The sequence below is a fragment of the Oryctolagus cuniculus genome, chromosome 20 (assembly GCF_964237555.1).
Source record: "Oryctolagus cuniculus chromosome 20, mOryCun1.1, whole genome shotgun sequence".
NCBI classification, from domain to species: Eukaryota; Metazoa; Chordata; class Mammalia; order Lagomorpha; family Leporidae; genus Oryctolagus; species Oryctolagus cuniculus.
Window position 1 is genome coordinate 40,132,677 of NC_091451.1, and position 25,301 is coordinate 40,157,977.

Here is a 25,301-nt window from a genome sequence, read left to right on the forward strand (position 1 = left end):
CTCCTGTGTGGCTGTCAGGGACCCACGTACTTGAGCCTGCACCTGCTGCCTCACGGGAAGCTGGGTTGGAGGCAGAGCACCTAGGACTCGGATCGGGCACTTGGAAATGGGTATGGGCATCCCACGTGGTGGCTTAACCCCTGCACTGCACACCCAGAATGCCCCTGGTGTAAGTTTTCACAGGGAGCAGTGGCAGGGGGTGAAAGCGTAGGTGTGTGTGGGGGAGTGTGTGTGTCTTTGCGTGGGTACTTGTGTATGTGAGTACAGTGTATGTGTGAGTGCAGCTATGATTGTGTGTGCACATGTGTGTGCACCCCCGTGTATATGTGTGCACGTGTGATTATCGGTGTGTGTCAGGCCCTCTGTTCTGCTACAGAACTCGCCCGGGGGCTCCCATTTGCTGAGCGGTGTGAGCAGGGCTCAGAGCTGCTGTTGACCCTGAGCTCTTGTCTCCGCCCTGCTCAGCCCCTGGGAATGAGCCACACGCGTGAGGGCGTGGACAGGACCACGGGGCCCAGGGCCTCTGTCAGGAAAGGCCGGGCTGAGCAGGTGCAGCCTGTGAAGCAGTAGGAAGCGCGGTTCCTGGGGCCTCCAGGCTCGGAGAAGAATGCGTCTTACCAGGAAGGGTCACCGCGTGGGCCCGCGGGTGGCAGAGGAGGAGGACAGGAGATGACGTGGAGGCCAGAGAGGCCTCGTGGGAGCAGAGGCTGAGCGGAGTGGATCAGGAGACGCGAGGAGAGGGAGGAGAGGCGGCGGCCATGGGAACTTGCTTACATCTTCTTAGGAACAGAAGCAGACATGAGCTGGGCTCTGGCAGGATGGTGCTGGCCACGCCGCCCCACGCGTTTGGGCCCAAGGAGAAGGAAGGGCGTGTGACAGGGGACGCTGGGTGGGCCTCTGAGCCCTCAAGTTCCCCCAACTTCCCCCCCCCCCAGGGCCTGAAGTCACCATTGCCCCAAAGGCCCCCCTGCAAACGCCCAGGAGGCTGAGAGCCCCCGGGGCAGCCGTGTCCTCTTCGTCTCTGTCATCCCAGAGGGTGTTCAAGGGACTGGACACTCAGTGCGTGTGAAAGGACTGAAGTCAGGACACACGCACCAGGCGTGAACTTGACCATGCACTTCAGGGAGGTTTGCCATGACTGGGCGTCGCTCACACCAGGAGGACCAGGGCAGAAGGAGGCCAGGAAACGCAGATCTCATCACTGCTCAGAGCCGTGCCCTTGGTTCGGATTCCCAAGTCTCATCTGCCCAGGAGTCCACAGATGGTCCCTCCCCGGGCTCTGTGAGGAAGCTGGGAAAGTCTGTTGGGTCAGAGGGCTTCCGCCAGGCTGCCGCACGGTCTCAGGGAAGGTTCTAGAACACAGCGCACTCTCACCTGCCAGGACAGCATCAACAGACTGTAGCCCAGAGGCCAGACACAGCCTCCCACCTGGGTTTTAAAAAATTTTTTTTTTATTTGAAAAGCAGAGAGAGAGAGAGAGTCTTCCATCTGCTGGTTTACTCCCCAGACGGCCTCAAAGGCTGAAGCCATGCCAATCTGAAGCCAGGAGCCAGGAGCTTCTTCTGGGTCTCCCACGTGGGTGCAGGGGCCCAAGCACTTGGGCCATCTTCCACTGCTTTCCCAGGCCTTAGCAGAGAGCTGGATTGGAAGTGGAGCAGCCAGGACTCAAACCAGCACTCATATGGGATGCCGGCACTGCAGGTGGCGGCTTTACCTGCTACGCCACAGCGCTGCCCCCCAACCTGTTTTAATACAGCCCCTGGGTTAAGTGTGGTTTTTATGCAACAAAATTTACCATGCAAACCACTTTGTAAGCGTGCAGGTCCGTAGAGCTGAGTGCATTCCCAGTGCTGTGAAACCAGTCCCTGAACTGAAACTCTGGACCCCTTGGGCAGCCTCCCACTCCCCCTCCCCGGCAACGGCAGCCCCGTTCCTCTTTTTGTCTCTGCCAATTTGGCTGCTCTGGGAAACGCTTGTGTGGGAAATATCCTCACTCAAAGGACGGATCGGGAAGGTGGAAGAAGCGAGACTATAGTGGCCTTGCAAGCGCTGGAGGCGTTTTCTGCTTAGCACGTGGCACGCAGGCCCCTCCCTCGTCCTCGCTGGCTGAGTGCTGCCGGTTGACAGCCTTCCCGCATGCACCAGGGAGCTCCGTCGTTCTAGTTTTTTATTTTATTTATTTTATTTTATTTTATTTTATTTTGACAGGCAGAGTGGACAGTGAGAGAGAGAGAGAGAAAGGTCTTCCTTTGCCGTTGGTTCACCCTCCAATGGCCGGCGCACCGCGCAGACCCGATGGCAGGAGCCAGGTACTTATCCTGGTCTCCCATGGGGTGCAGGGCCCAAACACTTGGGCCATCCTCCACTGCACTCCCTGGCCACAGCAGAGAGTCAGACTGGAAGAGGGGCAACCGGGACAGAATCCGGCGCCCCGACCTGGACTAGAACCCGGGGTGCTGGCGCCGCAAGCAGAGGATTAGCCAGTGAGCCACGGCACCGGCCTCGTCATTTGAGTTTTGCTAAGTGAACCGCTCCTAAGGTTCTATCTGCTCAGGTCTGCTTTGGGACCTCCCTGGTGCGCCTGCTGTGTGGTGTGTAACCTAGCCGCGACTCTAGCCATCCACCCGTGACTTTCTACACATCTGCCGGTCGTTGCGCTGGCCTGCTGTACTCTCCCGTGAACTCCTGAGTTTGGACGTGGACCAAAAGTCTTCCCTTCTCATGACTGGGATCGTGCAGTATTTACTCTTTTGCGTCTTATTTCATTTAGCGTGATCTCTTCAAGTTTCTTTTGTAATACTTCTATTCCTTTTTTAAGGCTGAGTAATACTCCACTGTCTGTTCATGCCACATTTTGTTTGTCCATTCATCTGTTGATGGACACTTGGTCCATCCACCTCTTGACTCATGGGAGTAATGATGCCTTGAGCAAGTGTGTACAAATGTCTCCTTGGGACCCTGCGTGCAATTGTTTTTGGTATTAATTCAAAGTGGAATTGCTAGTTTCTATGGTAATTCTAGTTTTAACTTTTTAAATAATTTACTTATTTATTGGAAAGAATTACAAACAGAGAGAGTGAGAGACAAAAAAGAGAGACTTTTCATCCTCTAGTTCACTCTCTAAATGGCCGCAACAGCCAGGGCTGGGTCAGGCCAAAGCCAGGAGCCAGGAGCTTCATCCGGGTCTCCCACATGGGTGCAGGAGCCCAATAACTTGGGCCAACTTCCTCTGCTTTCCCAGGCGTGTTAGCAGGGAGCTGCATAAGAAGTGGAGTGGCAGGGACTCGAACCGGCACCTGTTTTGGATGCCGGCATTGCAGGCGGTGGGTTGATTTGCTATACCACAACGCAGGCCCCTATTTTTAAAGAAAGTGCCAAACAGTTTCCCGCAGTGGCTGTACCATTTGATGTTACTGCCAGCAGCCCAGGGGTATTTTCTTTTTGACAGTAGCCACCCTAATGGGCTGTGGAGGGCGCCTCCTCGTGGCTTCGACTTCACTGTCCGAATGCCTGGAGAGATTGAGCTCCTTTCCTGTGCTTGTTGGCCACTTGCCCGTCATCGTTGGAGAAATAGCTTTTCAAGGGCCTTGCCTATTTTTATTTATTTTTTAGAAAGTTTTTTTTTTTTTTTTAATTTGAGACATAGAGAGACACAGAGGCAGACAGAGGGTGATCTCCCACCTGCTGCTTCACTGCCCGAATGCCTGGAGGCCAGGAACCCAACCCAGGCTCCCCATGTGGGTAGCAGGGAGCCAAGCACTCAGGCCTGCACTGCTGCCTCCCAGGGTGCTCGGTAGCAGGAAGCTGGGACAGGAGGTGGAGCAGAGACTGCAACCCAGGCCTTGGCCTTGGCGTTGGAGGGGGCATCTTAACTGCTCCACCTGACACCCCCCTCCCAGGGTTAGCTATTTTTTGTTGAGGTTGTGAGTAGCTGAAACACAGCCCATAACTGTTTTATTATAGCATCTCTCACCAAAGATTGCTCTACGCCCGTGCCAGGGACCCAGAGAAAGCCTGCAAGTGCCAAATGCAAGGGTGTGGTTACGGCCAGAAGACAGTGGGGGGCAGCAGAGAGCTGACCTGGTGGCCACTCCATACAGTCCTGCCGCAGAGAATCCCAGAATGGACCCCAGATCGCAACTGCTAGAATGCGTGGGACGCTGGTCTGGGAGAGAGTGGACTCCTCCCGGGCCTCCTGCCTCGCTCTCTGCCTTCGCGTCTTTGTCCACGTGGACACCAGGCTCATGTTCCCAGCACGAGACCCCCGGTTACCACCTCCATGCTCAAGCTCCTCCCTGGCTCTGCTCTCTCCGCTCTCCTTGGAGATCAAGTCCAAGCGTCTTCAGCCGGTTCCCAAGGCCCCCTCTCTCCTCCTTTGTCTCATGGCTCCACCCGCCTGGGATGGCTCAGAGCCTCCAGCTCCGATCGGCACAAATACCAGGCTCCCTGCGCCGGGCCTCTTGCGTAGTTTCCCGGCCTGTGGGTCATTGTCCATGGCCTCAGATGGACCCTCCCTCTCCTCCCTCTTACTCTGCCTCTTCCCACCCAGGTAATGGCCCCATCATTCAAGGCTCAGCTCAGGCTCCACCTCCTCCAAGAAGCCTTCCGTGACCTCCCACTGCCATCTTAGACACAACTCCTGGTTCTTTAATACCCAGTGTGTCCCCTCCTCCTAGTCCCTCATGGCCACAGGCCCTATGGTAGGACCTAGAGGAGGTCCCAGGACTTGGCAGGCACTCAGCCAGTGTTAGGAAGGGAGGGAGGAAGGGAGGAGAGAGGGAGGAGGGAGAAATGCGTTTGAAGTCCTACCAGGAAAGGAGCGAGGTCCCTTGCAGTCTGAAAGCCACTTTTGTGACACCCCGGTGACATGCTCCAGGTGAAGCTGGACCTGGGGAAAGACTGGGCGCTGGGCAGTGCCAGCTGCACCACGAGTGGCCCCTGCAGAGCGGTGGGCAGTGCCGGCTGCACCATGTGTGGCTCCTGCAGAGCTGAACTGGTTGAGAAGTGTCCCCCGTCAGGTGGACAGCTCAAGACCCCTGCTGCCCCTCTGCAGGTTGGCACCTGGTGGACGCACTTCACGCCCCGCAGCGGAGCTGACGGAGGCGCTGATGTCCTGTGAACGCCCAGTCCCCTACCAGGGAGGTGGACTAAGCCAGCAGGGTCCTCTCCACCCTTGGCCGTCTGCCTCCTTGGCTGATTCGGACCTGGAGTGGACATCAGGTGGACGTGAGCCTGAGGCTGAGCCCCGGCGGGCAGATGCTGTGTGACCTTGGGGAAGCCCTTGCCCTCTCTGAGCCTCAGCTGCTTGCTGTGTGGCGTGAGGGGGAAGACGCCACCTCTGTGACCCGGACGATGACACCAAGCTCACCCCTTCCTTCTTCCCAGCCCGTGTGCTCCCAGGCACCACAGCCGCCTCCTGTCCTATGCCTACTGTTCCGTCTGCATCCCCGCGGGGCGTCAAGTCCCTCAAGGACAGGCACTGCCTTGGACGAAGCCTGGCAAGACGGTGGCCGATGCCGTTTCTGAAAAGGATGTATGAAGGACAAGCCACAGACCTGGAGAAGGCCGGAACATCTGCCGACGATGGAGAAGGCCGTGGTGCCGACCACGGCGGGAGGAAACGTTTGCCAAGTGTCCCCCCAGCCTGGAGCCCTTCATGTGGGCAGTGTTTGTGCCCGGCAAGTGAAGTGACCGTTCTGGTTGCCCAAGAGGAAAAGGCTGTCCAGAGGTCTGGCTGCCTGCCCGAGGTCACAGAGCTGGCAAGACGTCCACGCGGGCTGCAAGCCCAGGAATACTAATACAGAGCCCCACGCACCACAGCACACGTGAAAGAGCGCGTGTGCTGGGCTTCCAAGAAGACTTCCTGGAGGAGGTGACGTGGTCTGGACGTGCAGAAACTGCTATTCGTTATGGAGCAATGACGTTCTGAGACGTCCTAAACTGAATTACAGAGAAGGCAGGGGAGGGGCGATGGCAGAGCCAGCCACCAGTGGGCTTGAGCCAAGGGAGAGAAAGTGCTGCTCCACGCCCCGTGCACCTGCTGTCACCGTGCCTGAGCGCCGGAGGCCAACAGCCAGGGCCACTGCCTTCTGCCGCAGCCCACCTGGTGCAGAAGCAGGGTGCTGGGGGACTTCCTACCACCCCCGGTCCCCTCCACACTCCCCCCCCCCCACTTCGCCACAGCCTGGGGAGCGCAAGGAAAACCACGAATGCCTTCCCTCCTCCGACAATTCTCCACCAAACACTGGCTTTTTAGATCGGGGGCACATTTCTCCCACTGCTTCCCAGCCTTGCTGCGGGGGGCGCTGGGAGCTTGCCGCAGGCCTGGTCCTTCCTTCCTGCCTGGCATTTGATGTGGCTCAAGAAAGCCTTTTATGTCAGAGACCTGTGGGTCTCAGATGTTTTCGGGGAGGGCAGGGCCGGCTGCCTGGGGAGGGAGCCGCGGCCAGGCCCAGGCCCCGGGGGAAGCACAGTGGACTCGAAGAGGCTGGGAAGCTGGAGTGGGGCCAGGCCCCAGGGGAGACTCAAGTCCAAAGAAGCCGCTTCCCTCTCGCGTTCGCAGCGGGGCCACATGTGCTTCTGAAAGACGCGTCATGCCCAGGAAAGTCCTTAAGAAGTCCAGAGACCAGCGTTCCTGCATCACATCCCCTCCAATGAGGCGGTTCCAAGGCTGTCGGAGAGCAAAGAATTATGGCCAGAGCAGTTATGAATGCCGATTCAGCTAAAAATCCAGCTGTCGCCAAAACACTTTAAAAACGTCACGGCGTGTCCGAGGCCAGGGACCTCTGCAGGGGAGAGGCTCAGTTCCCCAGGACGCACTCACTCGCCTTCATGCCGCTTTTGCCCTTGAGAAAACACTTGTCTCAGCCTCCCGAACTCCGCGCGAGGCTGCCAACGGGGTGTGGGCGCTGCAGAACGTTTCACTTGTGATCAGTCTGCCTTGTCCTTTTAGCAAAGTGTTGCAGTGGTCCCGCGAGCTCGGCGCCATCTGCTTAGCGAGCAACCTCCTGTGGGGCTGAGCAGAGGCAGGGAGCTTGGGCTCAGGGCGTCTGTCAGCTTTCTCGTTTGCTGGTGACAGTGTGCGGGGCCCGAGCTGGGGAGCTGCCCTGCTAAGACCAGGGGCGTAGGGGCGGACGTGCGGCACAGCAGTCAGGGCGCTGCTTGGGACACCCACATCCCGTGTCACCGGACCACCCACGGCTTTAGGGCACAGCTGCACCGCTGCTGGCCTCCCCACAAGGGAGCTCACTCCAGTGACTCAACACCCAGGAAAGGGTGGCCCCGAATGCCCATCTCCTGTGGGCACCGGAGGCTCTAAGGATAGGACAGAGGAAGGAAAGCCTGACCCGGGCGCACCCACCCGGGGTGAGCAGGCACGACCTGCTGGGGCAGGCACACCCTCTGTTCACAGAATGGGGACCCCAGGGCTGCTGTGTGTTTAGAAGGAGACGAGGGGGGCCAGTGCTGTGGCATAGTGGGTTAAAGCCCCGGCCTGCAGCACCGGCATCCCATATGGGCACTGGTTCGGGTCCCAGCTGCTCCACTTCCGATCCAGCTCTCTGCTATGGCCTGGGAAAGCAGTAGAAGATGGCCCAAGTCCTTGGGTCCCTGCACCTGTGTGGGAGACCTGGAAGAAGCTCCTGGCTCCTGGCTTCGGATAGTCCCAGCTCCGGCCATTGCAGCCATCTGGGGAGTGAACCAGCGGATGGAAGACCTCTCTCTCTCTGCCTCTCCGCTCTCTGTGTAACTCTGATTTTCACATAAATAAATACATCTTTTTTAAAAAAAGAGAGAGAGAGAGAGACGAGGGCTGTGCTCCCTCGTCCACTCGGCACCCGTCTGTGAGCGCCTGCCGTGCGCCGGCGCAGTCGAAGCTGCTGAGGATACCAGGGGCCTTCGGCGTGCTGGCCACGGAAACACCGGAGCCGCACCTCCATCACACGAGCCAAGGTTTCTTTTGTCCGAGAAATTGTGAAAACCTTGAAGATGGTGTTTTTTTTTTTTTTTTTTTTTTTTTTTTTTTTTTTTGTTTTTTGACAGGCAGAGGTAAACAGTGAGAGAGAAACAGAGAGAAAGGTCTTCCTTTTTCCATTGGTTTACCCCCCAAATGGCCACCACGGTCGGTGTGCTGCAGTGTCCCAGATAAAGCTGACGCCTGCAGTGCCGGCATCCCATATGGGCCCAAGTTCGAGTCCCGGCTGCTCCACTTCCTATCCTGCTCTCTGCTGTGGCCTAGGAAAGCAGTAAAAGATGGCCCAAGCCCGTGGGCCCCTGCACCCACCTGGAAGAAGCTCCTGGCTTCAGATCAGTGCAGCTCTGGCGTTGCATCCAGTTGGGGGGTGAATCATTGGGTGGAAGACCTCTCTCTCTCTCTCTCTCTCTCTCTCTGCCTCTCCTCCTCTCTCTGTGTAACTCTGGCTTTCAGGCAAAATAAGTAAATCTTTAATAATAAAAAAAAACTCTTTGAAATTTCCTGGCAGACAATATGGTGTTATTAGCCACAGTCCCCTTTCTAGACAACAGATCGCTTGAACTTACTCTTCCTACCTAAATGAAATCTTGCATTCTTTGACCAACAGGTTCCCAGTGTCCCCTCATTTTACTTCTTAAACTGATTGGTATCAGTAATCCGGCATGCTTGTCTGTGATTTCTCATCAATCATTGTGCATATAAGCGATGCTCGCAGACAGAGAACATAATCTACAATTTTTACAAATAATATTCTAATAAACACTACACTGAACAATCAATGAAGTCAATCTTATGCTGTAGTTATACAAACACTATTTTTCCAGCCTGCTTTTCTAAATTTGGCATAACAGGGTTTTCAGCATTTGAATATTTATTTATTTTTTAAAGATTTACTTATTTATTTATTTGAAGGCAGAGTTACAGAGAGGCAGAAGCAGAGAGAGAGAGAGAGAGAGAGGTCTTCCATCTGCTGGTTCACTCCCTAGATGGCCGCAACATCTGGAGCCACGCCGTTCTGAAGCCAGGAGCTTCTTCCAGGTCTCCCACATGGGTGCAGGGGCCCAAGGACTTGGGTCATCTTTCACTGCTTTCCAAGGCCATAGCAGAGATCTGGAAGGTAAGTGGAGCAGGTGGCCTCGAACTGGCGCCCATATGGGATGCTGGTACCACAGGCAGAGGCCTGGCCCACTACGCCACAGTGCCGGTGCCAGCACTTGAATATTGAACTGACTAATATTTAGTGACTGTGCTCACTTAGCCTCTACGGTGAAGCTTGCCTGGGGCGTGTGGAGGATGAGCCTGTGTGGTGTCTCCTGGAAGGACTCAGGCGGCAACAGAAGCCACACATTGACAGAACCAGGGTGGGGCTGGTGCCGTGGTGCAGTAGGTTAATCCCCCACCTGCAGCGCTGGCATCCCATATGGGCGCCAGTTCTAGTCCTGGCTGCTCCTCTTCCAACCCAGCTCTCTGCTGTGGCCTGGGAAAGCAGTGGAAGATGGCCCAAGCCCTTGGGCTCCTGCACCCACGTGGGAGACCTGGAAGAGGCTCCTGGCTCCTGGCTTCGGATCAGCGCAGCTCCGGCCATTGTGGCCATTTCCTCTCACTGTCTGTAACTCTACCTCTCAAATAAATAAATAAAAAATCTTTGAAAAAAAAAAAAAAAGAAAAGAACCAGGGGACACAGGAACCCAAGATGGGAGGCGGGATGGATGGAGATGGGCTGTGACTGCTTACCAAAGTCTGGAGACCAGTGCAGCCTGGGGCGGGCTCGGTGTCTTCCCTGGGCAGTGGGCGTGGCCGGCTGCTTGCCTGTGGTGGGTGGTGGGTAGGCTGTGGTGGTTAGGTGTGGCTGCGGGAGAGTGTCTGACATTTTCCAAGGTGCAACTTCTGCATCTGTCTCACTCACCCTCTGGTCAAGCACATTGATTGCTTTCGAGTGGACCGTGCTGGAAGTCCTGGTGTGCACAGCATGGGTGTTCCTTGTGAGTAGGCGTGCTGATGGACTAACAGTGAGGCGCAGAGATGCGGAGTCTCCAGGGCCACACGAGGACGGAGACGTCGGGGAAGCGTTTCTCTGTGGCACAGGAAGTGAGCGTGTGGAAGAGGAAGGGCAGGAAGGGGTGGAGTCGGAGAGAAACGCAGAGCCTGTGCGGGCTCCCATGACCCTCTGTGGCACCCACTGTCCGTCAACAGCATCACACCTCAGTGCCTCTTCTGGAGGTGCCCGAGACACCATGAGTTCTGTGGGAGTCGGCTCTGGGGCTGGGCTACAGGGGAGGAAGCAGGGAGAGGGTGAGGAGGGGGAAGTCGGGGCCACCAGTTCCCTGACGTCGGGGAGCGGGGTTAGACCTTCCCTCGGGTGGGGGCTGGGGCTTTGGGCCAGCCCGAGCGGGGCTTCCAGGGCCAGGGCCCCTGTTGATGACAGGACTGTACGCAAGTGCTGCATCAAGTGTGCCTCATGCAGACTGCACACCTGTGATTCTTGCAAGGGCTAAGCACCCTGCAGCCCAAGGTGACGGTTCTCAGGTGTGGCTGCAACTGGGTCACCTGGGCCCAGGCTGTGCCCCATAGCAGTTTAGGAAGAATCTCTGGGGGATGGGGCCTAGGCATAGGCGTTTTAATTTTCTTTAATTCTTAAGTTTAAAAATGTATCTATTGACTTTTTGAAAGGCAAGGCACGTGTGTGCATGAACGTGGCCTAGAGAGACGCCTCCCACCCGCTGGTTCGCTCCCCAGATGCCTACGACAGCCAGGGCTGGGCCAGGCTGAAAGTAAGAGCCAGGAGCTCCGCCCAGGGCTCCCATGGTGGCTGGCAGGGACCCAACTGCTTGAAAGATCACCTGCTGCCTGACCGGGTGTGTATCACCAGGAAGCCGGAGTCGGGAGTGGAGCTGAACTGGGACCCCGGCCCTCCAGGGTGGGAGCAGGTAACCCAAGGGGCAGCCCGGCTGCTTTGCCAGATGCCTGCCCCCTGTAGGCAGTTGTAAAAATCCTCCGGGGGCGGGGCGGGGGGAGGCGCTGTGGCGTAGTGGGTAGAGCTTCCACCTTCGGTGCTGGCATCCCGTATGGGCGATGGTTCAAGACCCGGCTGCTCCACTTCCTATCCCGCTCTCTGCTATGGCCTGGGAGATCCGTAGAAGATGGCCCGAGTCCTTGGGCCCCTGCACCCATGTGGGAGGCCTGGAAGAAGCTCCTGGCTTCAGATGGGTGCAGCTCCGGCTGTTGTGGCCATCTGGGGAGTGAACCAGCAGATGGAGGACCTCTCTCTCTCTCTCTCTCTCTCTCTCTGCCTCTCCTTCTCTCTGTGTAACTGTGACTTTCAAGTAAAATAAATAAATCTTTAAAAAAAAATTCTCCAGGGGATCCAAGGTACAGTAGGTCTGAGAATCAGTAACTAAGGCAGGGATTGACCGACTTTCTCTGAAAAGGGCCAGGGAGCAGGCATGCTCATGTTTTTGACTTTGCAAACCAGCTGATCTCTGTCACAGCTCTCAACAGACCCAGAGGAAATGTCAATGAACAGGTGTGAATGTGTTACAAGAAAACTTAGCTTATAGAAGCAGGCAGAGGGCCAGATTTGGCCCCTGTAGTTGGCTGGTCTGTGGTTTGAGGCATGGCACAAACTAAGACATTTAGAAATGAGGGTAGAGACCCTCCCCACAGGCAGGTGGTGGGGTGGTTAGGGATGGAGCGCTAAGGCCCTGACTCGGGGCCCAGCTCAGCCGGGCACGGGCTGTGTGACTCACGCAGGAGCCCCACCTGTGTGCCTCACTTCCTTCTCAGTAAAGCGGAGCTAACAGAAGCCCCAGCTCTGCTCTTTGAGGGTTCAATGAGAGACACTGAGTACAAGAAGCCGGGCAGTGCCCGCGAGGCCCAGAGTGAGAGCCCTGATGGTATTTTTTCCTTTTTGGCTGCCACTGTCCCCTCGATGAAGGAAGAAGGGCAGGCAGCGGCTCCCAGGCCACTCAGCTGCATTTGGAATCGATGCTGCTTTGGTTTTAAGTCAGTGGCTGAAGCAACAAGGAAAACGCATTTTGGGGAGATAACTTTCACTTTCTGACCATCACATGTAATTTAATCACCAAGCAGTAATGAACGTGCTGATCCGGGTCTCACAGACTCTCTCTCTCCTCGTGTCTGAAGAATCCCTGCAAAAAGCGAGCTTTGGCGAGAAAAACTCAGAAGCGAAACAAAGCCGTCAGCAAGTCACGGAATCAGCCCTGTCAGGTCCCCAGCCCAGGCTGGGCAGACGCTGTCCTGGGTCTTCTGTGCGTGCGGGATGTTCTGGCCCTATGTCAGGTGGTCTCGGGGTCTTCTGCTTGGTCCTCTTCTCCCTCTCGCTCATCATGTTTAATATTGTGATGTAAATAATGGCCATTTTCCCCCTTAAAATACCCTCCCTACAAATGGCACCCCTAGGCTGCAAAGCCCACAGCTTCTACAAGGATGGGGTGTGGGCATTGCTTTCCCCTCCCCTCTGCTCAAGAGTGAGGACCAACCCTAACAGCCTCACCTGGGAGCGTCTGCAGCATCTCACCTCCCGGGTGGTTCCAAACACGCAAGGCCATCGCTGGCGCTGGGTCATTGCCAGGACCCCCGTTTCCCCTGGGGTCTGCTGGGGTGAGCAGCACTCCCCAGGGCACCCAGGCCTCGCGTTCTTGTCGCCCACCTGCCCTGCGGCCTGTGCTGTGCCTGCAGTTTCTCCCCTACAGCCCAAGCCCTGACTATTCTCGAAGACAGAATTCAAGGAAGCGACACCCCCTTCTCCTGGGGCTCCCCCACCTTGTATCTGGATTCCTGGAGGGTAGGGGGAGCTCTCCCTCCTGTGGGGCTGAAAGGGTGGCAGGATCAGCCTGATAGCACCCTGTTGCGGGAGAAGGGGTCAGAGCAGAACAAGCCGGAGTGCAGGGGAAGGGTGTGGCCTTTGGCATGGGCGTGGACCGCGGCCGGTGATTCAGGGAGCAGGGCTGTGGCTCAGCAGTTGTGAGCCCAAGGCTCCGAGATGCTCGGTGGCAGGTGTCGGGCACAGTGCAGGAGTGGGCGCACCGAGACGCACGGGTTCCTTGGTTTCTCTCTGTTGAGGGCTGAGACACTCGTGCAGGTGTTTGTGGATGGAAGAGAGGAGGTGTCTTAGTCCACCCAGGCCACTGAAACGAAATAGCACAGCCTGGGTGGCTTGTAAACACAGAAACTCATTTTTCACAGCTCTGGGTAGAGTCCAAAATCAAGGCGCTGGCAGATTAGGTGTCCAGATGAGGCTCCGCTTTTGCTTCTCACAGTGAGCTGACTCCTGGCTGCTGTCAGAAGGGGTGTGGAGAGCAGGTCTCTCCTGGGCCTCTCCCGGGGGTCCCAGTATCAGTCAGGGTGCTCCTGGGAGACAGAGCCCATGGGACACAGGGATACACACTCAGCCCTCTGGGAACGTAGGTTCTGCAGCTGGGGATTCAGTCAGTATAAAAAAATCTGAAAAAAATGTGCATCTGTACTGAATACATACTCTGCTGCTTCTTGTCTTCATTCCCTAAACAGTGGTGCAGCGACTGCTTGCAATACCTGGCGTCCGTCATTATCGGGGTCTAGAGACGAGCAGGCGTGGTCGGGAGGACACGCACAGGTCACGGGCACATCCCGCACGCTCTTACATAAGGGACCTGAGCACTCGCAGACTTTGGTGTCTGTGGGGGGTGACTCTGGGGCCAAACCCCCTTGGGTGGAGAGGGACAACTATAAACAGATGGACAGACAGGTCAGTAGATTGATATAGACAGATGATAGATGGATAGGTAGATATAGGTAGATACGTAGACAGGTAGATGTAGATGATAGGTGGATGATAGGTAGAAGATAAACAGATGATAGAAGACATGATAGACGGATAGGTAGATAGCTACATAGGTAGGTGACAGATAGAAGATCGATACGTGGGAAGGCAGGTGAGGGCATTTATTAGGCTCCTATGATTCTGGGGACTGGAGACTATTGGCAGGCTGGGGACCTGGTGCAGGTAGCATGGCTCAGTCCAAGTCCAAAAGCCTTTAGCAGCAAGAGGCCGACGGCACAGTTCTCACTCTGAGGCTGAAGGCCCGGGACCCCAGGGGCCTGCTGCTGCGAGTCCCAGCACCCAAAGGCCGAGAACCTCGAAACCTGAGGGTCAAAGCCAGGAGATGGGTGTCCTGATGCAGAGAAGGGAGGGACGGGGAGGAGGGGGGGAGGGAGGGAGAGAGGGAGGGAAGCGGGGAGGGAGAGAACCCTCCTTTCCTCCACCCATTTGTCCCATGGGGGCCCCCAACAGGCTGGATGGTGCCCGTCCACAGTGGGGTCGGACTTCGCCTCTGAGTGTCTCTGTGCCCGGCCTCATGCCCAGTGTCTCTGGAGAAGCCCTCCACCCCCTCATCACCAGCCGCCTGGGCATCCCACACTTACGCATCACAGGTGCCTGCCTCACTCACGAGGGCGGAGCCCACCGTGATCCCTCCCAGAGGCCTTCGCTTCTGATCTCAGCGTGTGCCTGTAGGAGGCCACAGCGGCCAGGACAGGGGAGCGAGGGGCTGCAGGGGTGAGAGGGGATGGGGAGGAAGGGAGGGCCAGAGGAGGCAGCCAGGTGATGGGACACAGGGCCACGAGGCAGTGGGGCAATTTCTGGGCCTCACCTGAGCTAAAACTCAGGCCCAGCGTGGCCTGCAGGGCTCAGGGGAGGCTGCAGGTGCAGTGGGCCATGGTCGTGACCGCCTGGGCGGGGCAGGGGGACTGCTTGGTAGGTGCTGGGTTCTGAATGTTCTGGGCTGAGCTTGGTCAGCCAGGAATTTCGGGGAAAGAGCCCCAGAGGCTGTGGGGGACGGGTCCTGCCTGTGGTCAGGTGGCCCGAGGGGAGCCAGGATCATGTGAGAGTGAAATCCCCTTGGCCCCACAGGGCCAGGTCTGTCACACAGGACAAGCTCTACAGAGACAGGGCTGGTTCTCTAGGGTCTGAGAGTTTATTTGCCTTTCTTTCATTCAGCAAGTATTTTTTTTTTTTTTGACAGGCAGAGTTAGACATGAGAGAGAGAGAGAGAGACTGAGAGAAAGGTCTTCCTTTTCCCTTGGTTCACCCCCAAGATGGCCGCTGCAGCCGGCGTGCTGCACTGATCTGAAGCCAGGAGTCAGGTGCTTCTCCTGGTCTCCCATGCAGGTGCAGGGGCCCAAGCACTTGGGCCATCCTCCACTGCCCTCCCGGGCCACAGCAGAGAGCTGGCCTGGAAGAGGGGCAACCGGGACAGAATCCGGTGCCCCGACTGGGACTAGAACCCGGTGTGCCAGCACCGCAAGGCGGAGGATTAGCCTAGTGAGCTGTGGCGCCAGCCCCATTCAGCAAGTATTAAGTGCCAAGTGCTTGCTGTGCTGGGTACTGGGGATGGATTAAGGCAGCTCCCAGGCCAGTGAGGATCACAAACTCTGATAAGGGAATGCAGTTCTGAATTGTATTTTTTAAAATTAATCAATTTAATTTAAAGGCAGAGTTACAGAAAGAGGAGAGAGAGAGAACGAAAGAAAAAGAGAGAGAGAATGAAAGAAAAAGAGAGAGAGAGAGATCTTCCATCTGCTGGTTTATTCCCCAAATGGCTGCAACAGCCAGGACTGGCCAAGCCAAAGCCAGGAGCCAGGAGCTTCTTCCAGGTCTCCCACGTGGGTACAGGGGCCCAGGCACGGGGGTGGAGCAGCTGGGACACAAACTGGTGCCTTATGGGATGCTGGTGCTGCAGGCCGGGACATTAACCCCGCTGAGCCGCAGCCCCAGAACTGCCTTTGTGTTTAAGCTCAAACGATTTCCATCGTACGTGTGTAGCACATGTCCCTGCCACGCGTGTCCTGCCATGGCGCTGGCCCTGCTTTCGCGCCTGACCTGTTGTGGATGACGCAGCTGGGCATGCAGGTGTGCACAGGTCTGTTCTGACCCCTGCTCTCCATCCTCCCAGCGGAGGCTCAGATGCACAGTCGCTGGGCCCCGGGGGGTTCTGTTTTTAATTTTACGAGGCGCTGGCGCTCTGTTCGCCGCAGCTGCAGCCCTGGTTTGCAAAGATGTGATTCTTCCCAGGGGCTCTAAGTAGGTCTGAGCCCGACTGGGGTGGATTCTGGGGTGACTCTAGGAGCCAACACCTCTCTTCTCCCAAGGGCCCCTCGTTCAGGAGCAGGGCGGAGAAGAAACTCACGGAGTGGGGTCTTCCTCCCTGGGCTCTTCTCCTGGGCCCCAGGCAGTAGTGAGACAGAGACCCCACCGCTTCCTCCCCCAAGCCTCCGATCCCAGACCTAGAGCCCATTAGTTCCCATGGAAACACATTGCCGGCTTCTCTCATCAGCGCTGCCTCTTAAAAGCAGCCAACGCCGGCCCAGAGGAACAGTTAGAACATTCTTAGCTCCCTTCCCTGCTCCAGGAGAAAAACCTTCCTGGAGGTCGCGAGCGCTGACTTGGCAGTGAGGACGGCTTTGCTTAGCTCGCAGCGTGCACTGGGTGAGGCCCTGCCCGCTCCGAGCCTCAGTTTCCCCGTTCATAACATACGAGGACTGCCGTAGAGCAGGGATTGCCACCTATTCCCCACCGAGCAGCTCTTTGTGTTCTGCCCTTAGGGACCACACTTGGGAAAGATATTGTCTTGCAGATGGAGCTCTTTTAACAGCGTTAGGGTTCCATGTTTTATTAAAGACATCCATAACTCCCCGCCCGAGCCTCTGATCACTGTTTAAGCCAATTGAGTTGATGTCGTTTCATGCAAGAGCAGGTGCAGCCTGTTCCTGCTTGCAAGTGCAGCGTTCCCTGTGCAGTTTAAAAATATGAAAGCCGTTCTCGGCACCCCGTTACTATCCTCAGGGCACCCAGGTTCCGTGCCGTGGCCGAGCGGCAACACCCGGGTACTGGGCTCTTAAAACCCGTGTGGTGGGCCGGCGCTGCGGCTCACTAGGCTAATCCTCTGCCTTGCGGCACCGGCACACCGGATTCTAGTCCCGGTTGGGGCGCCGGATTCTGTCCCGGTTGCCCCTCTTCCAGTCCAGCTCTCTGCTGTGGCCCGGGAGGGCAGTGGAGGATGGCCCAGGTGCTTGGGCCCTGCACCCCATGGGAGACCAGGAGGAAGCACCTGGCTCCTGCCATCGGATCAGCGTGGTGCGCCGGCCGCGGTGGCCATTGGAGGGTGAACCAACGGCAAAGGAAGACCTTTCTCTCTCTCTCTCACTGTCCACTCTGCCTGTCAAAAAATAAAAATAAAAATAAATAAAATCTTAAAAATTGATGTTAGACTTCTGCCACCTGAACATAAAAGGCACCACGACCTCCCCCTGGTTTTCTCTCTGCGGTCACTCGCTCCGAGGAAGGCGGCTGCCATGTTGTAAGGACGCTCAAGCGCTGCAGAGGGAGCCCCGGTGGCGAGCGCCTGGGTTCACCTGGGCGAGAGAACCCCTCTGGAAGCCGTGTGAGTTTTCCACTGCTGCCGTCACGAATTGCCGCAAACCCAGCCGCGTAAGCATCCCAGGTCTACCTTGCGGTTCTGCCGGTGAGAAGTCCGGCGTGGGCCTCACTGGGCTGAATCAGGGTGTCAGCAGGGCTGTGTTCGTCCCTGGAGTCTCTAGGGGAGAAACTGTTCCCTTTCCTTCTTCTGCTTCTAGAAGTTTCGTGCAGTCCTTGGCTCGTAGCCCTTTCCTCCATCGTCCAAACCAACAACTTTGCATGTTTTTGACACTGCTTCTGTTGTCGGATCTCTCTCTCCCTCTCTATCTCTCTCTCCCTTCCTCTCTCTCTTCCCCTCCCTCCCTCCCTCCCCCTCTCTCCCCCTCCCTCCCTCCCTCTCCCTCTCTCCCCCTCCCACCCTCCCTCCCCCTCGCCTCCCAGCTTGCTGCTTCTATTTTGAAGAACCCTCATGATGATGTTGAGCCGCCCAAGGAATTCAGGCCGGGTCCCTCTGTGCAGGTTGGGGGCCTTGGTTCTGTCTGGATGCTCCTTCTCCTGGCCCTGAAGCTAACACACTCACAGGGGCTGCGCGTCATTGGGGGCCATTATTCCTCTCTCAGAAGTGGACGCCCTAGCCCTGGTCATACCTTCGATGACCGCAGCCCTGCCCACATGCTGACTCGAAACCCCGTGAGAACCCCGAGGCAGAACCGCCCAGCTAAGCTTCTCCCTGGCTTCTGGCCCACAGAAACGCTTGTCTTAAACCCCTACATTTTGGAGTAATTTATTTTGCAGCAGTAGGTATACCCAGCGTGGGCAGGTTCATTAGCCTTTCTCAGCCTCTCTCATGTGGACACAGGGATAGCGTCCGCCCTGCAGAACTGATGTGATGACTGAGCCAGTCAGGGTTTAGAAAATGGGGTGGGGGCTGGCGCTGTGGCATAGCAAGTGAGGCTACCTTCTACAGTGCCGGCATCTCATATGGCTCTGGTTCGAGTCCTGGCTGCTCCACTTCCCATCCAGCTCTCCGCTGTGGCCTGGGAAAGCAGTAGAGGATGGCCCAAGTGCTTGGGCCCCTGCACCCATGGGAGACCTGGAAGAAGCTCCAGGCTCTTGGCTTTGGATTGGCTCAGCTCCGGCCATTGCAGCCAACTGGGGGGTGACCCAGTGGATGGAAGACCTCTCTCTCTCTCTCTCTCTCTCTCTGCCTCTGCCTCTCCTCTCTTTGTGTAACTCTGACTTCCAAATAAATAAATAAATCTTTTTTTAAAAAAAATGGGTGGCTGTTTCGTGCATCAGTGCAGATGCCCACATCCTGTGCCAATGAGCCTGGCTTCGAGGCCCAGCTCAGCTCCTGATTCCGGCTTCCCGCTAGTGCACACCCCGGGAAGCAGCAGGGCATGGCTCAAGTGCTCGGGTTCCTGCCACCCACTTGGGACACCTGAGTTGAATTCCAGACTCCCTGGCCCAGCCCCAGCTATTGTGGGCATTTAGGGAGTGAACCAGTAGATGAGAGATCTCTCTGTGTGTATGTCTCTCTCTTTATGCCTTTCAGAATAGAGAAATGGAACACGTATGTTTTTTTAAAAGACTTGGAAAATACTTGGCATATGGCAGAAGCTCCATAAATGCTAGTGTTTTTTCTTGGTGTGTCTCCCTGTTATCCGTAGCACAACCCCAGCAGGGGCAGGAAGTAAGCTCCACTCTGATTCCCGTGTGTGTGTGTGTGTGTGTGTGTGTGTGGTGCACAAAGGCAGCGTGGAGACAGGGACTCAACCCCAGCTTCTACCTGATGGCCTACCCGAAGTCTCGTCCACAGAGAAACGCTGGCCACGTGGCCCTCGGGATCTTATGAGGATGCTTCTGGGAGTCCAGCAGGGTTGAGGGCCCAGTGATTGGAAAAACTGGCTGTATTGGATCTGGGTGCCGCAGGCAGAGGGGCCATGAGCCCCAAGTCAGGGCCAGACAGGCCAGGATTGCAGAGCAAGCCTCCACCAGGAATCTGCAGAGTGGCCGCAGACAATGGAGCCCACTCCCACTCCCACTCCCCGAGGCAAGGGAAAGTGGTTTTATGGCAGAAAGGTGGCCGTGGCTAACTGGGTGCTCCTGGACTTTCTCAAGAAGTCATCACATCCGGGTGTCAGCCCAGAGAGGCTCCAGGGCCCGTGGAGACCGAGGGGTTCTCTGTATAATGTGTAGCTTAGATCCTGGGCCCCTGCCGGGCCCTTAACTGAATGCTGGGATGGGAGGGGCCCTGAGGACTGGGGTCAGAGGAAGATGCCAGAAGGACCCCAGGTGGTGATGGGGATCCCTCCCCAGGGTGGTGCCCCAAGGGGGAGCCAACAGAGGGGAAGGGCAGAAGGCAGGACAGCAGCTTAGAGTCCCTGGTGACGGGAAGAGAGAGCAATGTCCCGGGGTGCAGGCTGGACAGAGGAGTTCAGCAGCACAGGTCAGGCGAGGCGGGAGAGTGCGCAGGCTGGGGCAGGGCCCCGGGCCTAGGACGGCCAACAGAGAGGGGCAGGACCTCGGGCCTGGGACGCGGGCAGAGAGGGACAGGGCCCTGGGCCTGGGACGGCTATGCAAGGCCTTCCAGTCTCACCTGTACTGAGCCTGACTGTGGCCCAGGCCCAGGCTAGGCAGGATGGGGCTGGGCAGTGGAATGGGGTTGGGGGAGTGTCAGCAGAATAATAGTACCCTTCCCCACAGGATACACACAGTTGCTAAGACGACCTCTGTCTCTAACTCTGCCTCCCTTCTAAGATCCTCGGGCTCACCCCCAACAACCCTGAGAAGCCTGAATTTCATCCGCAGCCTTCCCTCTCCTTTGCCGTATAACCCAGCACCCCGGGGGCTCCTGGCATCAGCGTGCCAGATGCTGCACCCCATACCAAAGTGCCTGGGTTCTAGGCCCAGCTCCGCTCCCTGCTCGTGCACAGCCTGGAGGCAGCAGGGGATGACTCAAATAGTGGGGTCCCCGCCACTCCCAGGGGAGACCTGGACTCCGTTCCTGGCTCCTGGCTTTGGCCTGGCCCAAAGCTGCTGTTGTGAGCTTTTATGGAGTGAACCAACAGATGGGAGATCTCTCTCTCTCTCTCTCAAACAAGATAAATACGTAAATTAAGATTTTACAAAATGGAACGAGTGACTGAGACAGACCAGTGAGTGAGGGCTGCCGTCCCTGGACGTCCCAACTCTGCTCAGAGGTTTCCAATTGTTCTGAGCTTGCTCAGAGGAGAAGCCCGAGCGCTCCCTGTGAGCCCGGGCCTTGCACAGCTGGGCCTCGCACAGCTGGCTCCCGCCCACCCCTGCAGCTGGCTGCCTCCTCCTCCGGGAGCAGCCCTCGGTTCCTGCCTCAGGGCCTGTGACCGCGTCCCCTGTGCCCGCCATGCTTCCCCTGTGCCTGCCATGCTTCCTCTGCACCCGCCATGCTTCCTCTGCCCCTCTAGTTCTCTGCCTGAGGCTTCCTGACTGCTGGTCTAGAGCTGCAGCCACACCCACGTTCTTGGCTTTCTCCCCAGCACCTGCTGCCCCCGACACTGCACACTGCCTGTGTGTGCCATGCACACTCACATACATACACCATACACACACACACTCACATACACCGTACACACACACACTATACCACATATACACCATATACCACACACACACTCACATACACCACACACACTATACCACATATACACCATATACCACACACACACTCACATACACCGTACACACACACACTATACCACATATATACCATGTACCATACACCATACACACACACACTCACATACACCACACACACACACACTATACCACATATACACCATATACCACACATACACTCACATACACCATACACACACACACTATACCACATATACACCATATACCACACAAACCACACACATACCACACACACACTCACACATACTACACATGCACCATACAGCACACACACATACTATACTGCCTATCACACATACCACATTGTACCATACACCACACATGCCACACACACACACACACACACTCTCGACACACTGCACACTGCCTGTGTGTGCCTGTGGCTCGGCCGTCTGCTCTGCCAGAATGTATGGTTTGTGTGGAATGTATGCTGTATGGTGTGTGTGTATGTGTGTGGTTTGTGTGGTATAGAGTGTGTGTGTGTGGTGTATGATACATATGTGGTATGTGTAGTATGTGGTACAGTGTGTGCAGTATATGGTACATGTTTGTGTTTGTATGGTACATGTGTTTGTGTTGTGTGTGCTGTATGGTGTGTGTATGCTGTATGGTGTGTTTATATATGGTGTGTGTGTGTGTGCTGTGTGGGGTGTCTGTGTTGAATGGTGCGTGTTTATGTGCTGTGTGGTGTGTGCATTGTACAGGATGTATGTGTGTTGAATGGTGTGTGTTTGTGTGCTATTTGTTGTATGGGGTGTGTGTGTGCTGTGTGGTGTGTGTGTTGTACAGGGTGTGTGTGCTGTGTGGTGTGCGTGCTGTACAGGGTATGTGTGTGTATGCTGTGTGGTATGTGTGTTGTACAGGGTGCGTGTGTGTGTGGTGTGTATACCATATGGTGTGTGTGTGTGTGGTGACTTGTCCTTTCACTGTTTGGGCTTACTCTCAGAAAGTGTTTTGCATAGTGGGAAAGACCCTGACTCAGGTGACTGGAGATGGTACCCCTCATTTGTAAGATGGGGCGATGGCCCCCCTCATGGGGCACAATGAAGTTTATTTTATTTTATTTTTTAACAGGCAGAGTGGACAGTGAGAGAGAGAGACAGAGAGAAAGGTCTTCCTTTTGCCGTTGGGTCACCCTCCAGTGGCCGCCGCGGCTGGCGCGCTGCGGCCGGCGCACCGCGCTGATCCGAAGCCAGGAGCCAGGTGCTTTTCCTGGTCTCCCATGGGGTGCAGGGCCCAAGCACTTGGGCCATCCTCCACTGCACTCCCTGGCCACAGCAGAGAGCTGGCCTGGAAGAGGGGCAACCGGGACAGAATCCGGCACCATGACCGGAACTAGAACCCGGTGTGCCAGCGCTGCAAGGCAGAGGATTAGCCTAGTGAGCCGCGGCGCCGGCCAACACAATGAAGTTTAAACCCAGGTCTCATGAAGACTGGGCCTTCCAGAGGTGCTGTGTGTGCTGTGTGGTGTGTGTGTGCCACTCTGGGGGTTTGGCCCCAGCTCTCAGCTCCAGGGCTGGGAGGCCTCGTTAGCATATAAATGAGATCAGTGCCTGTTCCCCTGCTCCCCTGGCCCCTGGCCCCTGGCCCCCTGGCCCCCTCGCCCCTGGCCCCTGGCCCCCTGGCCCCTGGCCCCCTCCCAGGATGCAGCCATCTCCTGCAGGGTTCTGAGGGGCTGAGACACCCCACGCCTCATTCAAGACCCCTGCATCTCTGATGGCCCTGGAGCCCTGTGGAAACCCAGTGGCCAGGGCAGCCTTGCTTCCTTTCCTGCGTGGGTGCCAAGGGAGGCGACGGCAGAGCTTGCAAGCCACTGGGATCTGTTCGAGGCATTGCAAAGCCTGTGCGAAGGTTGTGGCCCATCGCTGAAGACGGCTGTGATTACACTGCAGGACCCCGCTGGAGGCACTGAGCATGTGGGCACTGCAGGTGGGCACACTTCACTGTCTCTAGTGTGGCATGCAGCACTTCGGAAGGGAAAATGACCAGTTGGTCAAGAAACCAGATGGGCAGAGATAAATGATGAAAATTCACATTGTAGGCCGGAGCCGCGGCTCACCAGACTAATCTTCCGCCTGCGGCACCGGCACCCCGGGTTCTAGTCCCGGTCGGGGCGCCGGATTCTGTCCTGGTTGCTCCTCTTCCAGTCCAGCTCTCTGCTGTGGCCCGGGAGGGCAGTGGAGGATGGCCCAAGTGCTTGGGCCCTGCACCCCATGGGAGACCAGGAGGAAGCACCTGGCTCCTGCCTTCAGATCGGCACAGCGCGCTGGCCGTAGCGGCCACTTGGGGAGTGAACCAACGGAAAAAGGAAGACCTTTCTCTCTGTCTCTCTCTCTCACTGTCTAACTCTGCCTGTCAAAAACATAAAAAAAAAAAAAGAAAATTCACACTGTATTGGACGATAATCACTTCCTAGCAAGATACACAGAAAAATACATGCTCTGCATTGCCAGGCAATAAGGCCTTTGTTGAGCAACCCCGTCCTCCGAGTCCCCAGGGAGACTGTTTCTAACCTGCAGCAGGGAGCTCATCTGTGGGGGGGATTCTCGGTCAGGCAGCTGGACAGACTCGGCTGACTGCCCTCCGGTCGCGAAGGCAGGAGCCTGGGCTCTCCCAGCGCCGTCTGAAGGACCCCAAAAGCGGTGTCCTTTTGTGACGACCCCAGAAACACAGACTCCAGACCAGACGATGCAAAAAAACAGGAGGCAGTCTTATTTCATTTGCGCAAATGGGCCTTCTGCTGGCCGCCGCAAGCAGCGGGGCAAGAGAAGAGCCCCGAGCAGCTATCTCACACAGCTTTTAAGGGGCAAAACCACAAAATTAACATACCACAGGGTGGCGTGAGTTTATTGGGCAACTACAAGGGGAGGAGGTCGTCGAGGAGGAGGAGAAACAGGGGGGGGGGGCTACGTGCCCTGCGTGTCTAAGCTTGGACAAGGGGAGGGGGTCCTTGAAGAGCAGAAAGGGGTGGCTACGTGCCCTACGTGTCTAAGCTTGGATATGGGGAGGGGGTCATTGAGGAGGGGAAAGGGGTGGCTACGTGCCCTACGTGTCTAAGCTTGGACAAGGGGAGGGGGTCCTTGAAGAGCAGAAAGGGGTGGCTACGTGCCCTACGTGCCTCGCGGTTTCTTTGTTAAGCTTGAACAAGCACAGGGGAGGGGGCTTATGTGCTTACCAGGATGTTCTGTCGCCCTTATCTCTGGGTAGTAGCCCTTATCTCTGGGTAGTAGCTATCTGCTTTCTCTGTGAACTTAGTTTACTCCCCATTTCCCAGGACTGTTTCTGGAATTGCTTGTCTCAATTTCTGTTTTTTTTTTTGTTTGTTTGTTTGTTTGTTTGTTTTTTATTTTATTAAGGCCATTTTATGGCGGCTCTCGGCCACTCCTTTCACCGTCCACGCTACGTGGTAATCGAATTGCCCAGTAGAGTTTCACCTGTTTTTGGTGACCTACAGATTTTAAACTTATATTTTATTCTTCATTTGACTTTTCTCTTTGTGAACAAAGAGGTAATCATAATAATAATTAGCAGTATCGCGGCACTGAGGAAAACAGCCATTGGGTGGGCTGGTCTGTCCAGGACCAGAGCTCTAAAACAACATAGGGAGCCGGCGCTGTGGCGTACTGGGCTAAGCCTCCGCCTGTGGCACCAGCATTCCATGTGGGCGCCGGTTCATGTCCCGGCTGCTCCTCTTCCAATCCAGCTCTCTGCTTATGGCCTGGGAAAGCAGGGGAAGATGGCCCAAGTCCTTGGGCCTCTGCACCTGCCTGGGAGACCTGGAAGAAGCTCCTCGCTTCAGTCAGGCCTAGCTGTTGTGGCCATTTGGGGAGTAAACCCGTGAATGGAAAACCTTTCTCTCTGTCTCTCCCTCTCTCTGTCTATAACTCTACATTTCAAATAAATAAAATAAAATCTTTATATAAAAAAACAACTGAACTCCTGCAAGAGTTATGGTTTCAGTTTAGCTAAATCTCTGGAGCCCCAGTTTAAAAGTTCTTGTGCCTTCACCCCTATAACAGAAGTGTCTGGGCTGCAACGTTAGAAGGCACAGAATAAAGCTCTCCAGGACAGAGTGTCGGGTTCCGCAAACATATTTTTGATGAGCGCTGCTTCTCAATAGTAGAGAATGACTTCTAGGGTCCTCTGGAGAGGGTGCCAAAGCCCCCTGGGGACTGTTGATGCTACACACTTTTGTCTTGTAAATGTAACGCCCTTGGAAAAGATAAGAAAATGCCA